The sequence below is a fragment of the Hibiscus syriacus genome, unplaced genomic scaffold (genome assembly GCF_006381635.1).
Source record: "Hibiscus syriacus cultivar Baekdansim isolate YM2019G1 unplaced genomic scaffold, ASM638163v2 tig00110483_pilon, whole genome shotgun sequence".
NCBI lineage: Eukaryota > Viridiplantae > Streptophyta > Magnoliopsida > Malvales > Malvaceae > Hibiscus > Hibiscus syriacus.
In genome coordinates, this window is record NW_024062759.1 from 1,860,394 (window position 1) to 1,864,288 (window position 3,895).

Sequence of the window (3,895 nt, forward strand, 5' to 3'; positions counted from 1 at the left end):
TTATCTGCTGGCACGGAGAGTAACAATTTTTTCTTAGTTTCTCATGAAAAGAATAATGATTTATGTTTATTATGCTAAAAGAATTTTGTGTTAAAAAGTCTAAATTAGTGCCAGCGCTGGAAAGCTTGAGCAATGTGTCGCAACTGTACTTGAATATAAGTGCTTATATGCATGAATGAAATTGATTTTGATAGGAAATGATATTATACATTGATTGAATGCATGAACTTATGCTTGTGAATTTTGTATGTAATATTTTTCTTGTTTTCCTTTTCTTTCTTAATTTAAAGGTTGAATTACACCAACGGTCACTAATGTTTGTGTCATTTCCTGGCTAACACAAGTCTGATGTGGCTGGCATCCCCCATTTCAACGAAGGTTCATGCGAGAATATAGTGAGAACCGACTGGTTTCTTAAGTTGCAAAACCCTATATTCTTTTTTCCCAAACAATTTCTTATCTCACACAGAAAGTTATGCATTTATTCTCTTTAATTTATGGATTTTTTTTCAAGTTTTTTCAGCAATTTCAAGCTCTGGGTATTCTCTAGAATGATGAAACTTAAGTAAAAAGAAAGGATAAACTATGCATTTAATACTTAAACTATCAGTTTTGATCTGTTTTAGTACTTAAATTTTTAATTTTTTTAAAAGAATACCTAACATTTAATTTTTGTTTTATTTTAATACTCGCCATTAAAAACTTAATACATTTAGTACCTAAACAATCAATTTTGATCCGTTCTAATACCTAAAGTTTCAATTTTTTTCAAAACTTACCTTTAAATTTTGGATAGTGTACTAAAATGAAATAAAATTTAAACTTTAGGTATGATTTTAAAAAAATGAAAAATTTAGGTACTAAATAGACCTAAACTAATTGTTTAGGTACTGAATACATAATTTACCTTAAAAAATACATCCCAGAAAACTATTCCACGTATGTCATTGGAATTAAAATACATCACAAACAATGTTTTTGTAGAATTTATATTCTGATATAACAAATAAGAGCAAAATGATTTTGAACTAAATTGAAGTTATTCAAAGTTCAAATAAAAGTTAAAAGGCTTAAATATACAAAAAGTGTCCAACGTATGTCTGTTTTTCCAGTTTAGTGTCTAACTTTTTTTCGTTCCAGTTTGGTGCCTAAAGTTTTATTCTGTTACTCAAAATGAGTCACGCCGTGACGAACCGTTAGTTTTCTCCGTTAAATGACACGTGTCACAATATGATAATTTTAAAATTTTATTTTAAAAATAAACATTAAAAAATTATTATATTTATTAAAAACCCCTTATTTCTTTTAAATTACAAAAACCCCAAATCCTAACATCGAAGCTTACCCACGGCGGCGGACGGCGAGAACGATGACTACGACGTGACCCACCGATTGGGTTTTGAGCGGACGACGACGAGGAAGCTATATATGGTGGCGGTGAGGTGAACGGAGGTTCTAGGCGGCCGAAATCGTCCAAAATTCGAGGCGTCAGGGTGGGTTTTTGGTGAAACTTCAAGGGCTTGATTCTAGCGATCGGCGATGGCTATCCACGAATTGTTTTGGGGGCTTTGATCATGGAGGCAAGGCGCTTCAATTGGACTAGGCGGTGACATGCACAGACGAATGGCGGCGGCGGTCGGCGTGGGTTAAGGGTTAAAATGAAGGTTTTTAAAGTTTTGGGTTATTTCAAAATTAATGTGTTTCATTTTTTAAATATATAATTTTTAATTTTTAAAAGTTTTAAAAATTATATGTAACTAAAAGACGATTCATACGTAAAAAATACACTCTAATCAAAAGTATCTGATTCTAATCCAAAAATTCATTGTAAGTCAACTGATATTTCAAACTTCACAATTAACTTTAATTTCTTATACAAAATTATTTTTATATCTTTTTGAAGTTAAATATGAAAAATAATTCTATATAAGCGTGTGAAGATCAAACGTCATCCCTGATATATCTCTAAAAATCTTCATAACATATCTAATTAATTCTAGTCGTAATCTTTTTATATGGGACGTCCTCAATATATATCCACAATTTAATGTCATTTTAAGTATTTAATGTCCTCAATAAATATCACTTGACTTACTATGAATTTTCGGATTAAAATCATACACTTTTAATTAGAGTGTCTTTTTACGTATAAATCGTCATTCAGTTACATATAATTTTTAAAAATTAAAAATTATATATTTTTTAAAAAAAGAAAACACATTAATTTTGAAATAACCCCAAAACTTTAAAAACCTTCATTTCAACCCCTAAACCTACGCCGACCACCGCCGTCGCTCGTTTGTGTCTGTCACTCCCATCCCAATCAAAGTGCCTCGCCGCCATGATCAAAGCCCCCAAAACAATTCGTAGATAGTCCTCGTCATTCTCCGAAATCAAGCCCTTGAAGTTTCACCGAAAACCCACCCCGACGCCTCGGACTTTGGATGATTCTGGCAGCCAAGGACCTCTGTTCGCCTCACCGCCACCATATTTAGCTTCCTCGTCACCGTCAGCTCAAAACCCAATCAGTGGGTCACGTCGTAGTCGTCGTTCGCCGCCGTGGGTAAGCTTCGTTGTTAGGATTTGGGCTTTTTTATAATTTAAAAGAAATAAGGGTTTTTTTTATAAATATAATAATATTTTTAATATTTATTTTTAAAAATAAAATTTTAAAATTACTAGATTATGACATGTGTCACTTAATGGAGAAAACTAACGGTATGTCACGATGTGACCCATTTTGAGTAACGGAATGAAACGTTAGGCACCAAACTGGAACAAAAAAAACATTAGGCACTAAACTGGAAAAATGGGCATACGTTAGGCACTTTTGTATATTTAAGCCAAGTTAAAAATATTTTTTAAAATGTTTTTCAAACTTAGCCGAACCTTTTCAAAACATACTCGATCGTTTTCGTTCTTTAAAATCATGTTTCCAAGTTTCTCTAGTTCAAAGGATCGATTACATAGTAAAAGGATCGATCCCTTTGACCAAAGGATCGATCCCCTTGAAAACATATTGATCCCTTGGACAACAGTGACTTTGGGATCGATCTCTTGACAAAAGGATCAATCCCTTCCCAAAATGGATCGATCCCTTTGGTATAACAGTCGAAATATTTGAAAAATGGTCGATCCCTTTGGTAAAATGATTGATCGCAAGTGCCTTAAAAGTTGCAGGTAACGACTATTTTGATCCTCAACGGCTCTAAAACATCCCAAAGGCTATAAACGACTAGTAATTCATTCCAACATATAAAAACAAGTTCAAGACACTTGAAGAAGGTGACCAGTAACATCCTCAATACTGGTTATTGAGTAAATTATAAAACTTCAGAATTTGGTGATTAAAGTAGAATAATTGAATAGTTCGATGACTTATTTGAAAATATTTCTTAAAGGGTTATTGGTAATTATTAAAAGAATTAAAGGGCAAAATGGTCATTAGACATGAAAGATTTTTATTTCCCTTATAAGATAAGGGAAGCATGTGGAATCCATTTGGAGGAAATAAGTGTAACACCCCCAACCCGTATCCGACTCGGATCCGAGTCCAAGGTGTTACATCAACTTTCAAAACCTTTACTTGTGCAAACTAATAAAAATTTTCCATTAAAATAAAACTTCATATAATTTCAAAATAAAAGTTTACAAACTTATCAGAGCAGATACAATTCAAATCTAATAGTACGTGCCAACTATATTCAAAGGAACCAAAATACATATTAATTATTTTTTTTCTGATCTGGACTTAGTAAGGAAGATGCCTGACCTGTCTTGCTCCTTTTAGCTTATCTTCTCGCTTTCCAACCTACGTGTGAAACATTCACACGCTAAGTCGAAGACTTAGTGAGGCATAAAACATGTATAATCTGAACTTCCTATATTCCATAAT